This window comes from Bactrocera neohumeralis, unplaced genomic scaffold (assembly GCF_024586455.1).
Source record: "Bactrocera neohumeralis isolate Rockhampton unplaced genomic scaffold, APGP_CSIRO_Bneo_wtdbg2-racon-allhic-juicebox.fasta_v2 cluster11, whole genome shotgun sequence".
In the NCBI taxonomy this organism is placed as follows: domain Eukaryota; kingdom Metazoa; phylum Arthropoda; class Insecta; order Diptera; family Tephritidae; genus Bactrocera; species Bactrocera neohumeralis.
Window position 1 is genome coordinate 23,750,781 of NW_026089624.1, and position 347 is coordinate 23,751,127.

Genomic DNA, 347 nt, shown 5'->3' on the forward strand with positions numbered 1-347 from the left:
GATCAGAGAACTTTCCTCACTTGCGTGAACTTCTACACATGACTCCATCCTCCATGATTATGTATGAGCGCTTGGGCAAAAAGCGAAACCTTTGAAGCGCGATATCTCAGTTTTTCATTTTTACGATTATTATTAATTGGCGGGCAGGATAGAAAAAAAACTAAACGTCGTATGGAAGTAGGGCAAAGTTTATTATCATTGGCATACAATGTTCTTCCATTTAAACTAAAAACAAATAAGAAAAGTCAAGTTTTAACATATTTTTAAACAACATAAATTAAAATTTTTTTGCTCAAAAGCCACTATTTATTCAATTTTTAAAAAAATTGTAAAATTTTACACTTTTT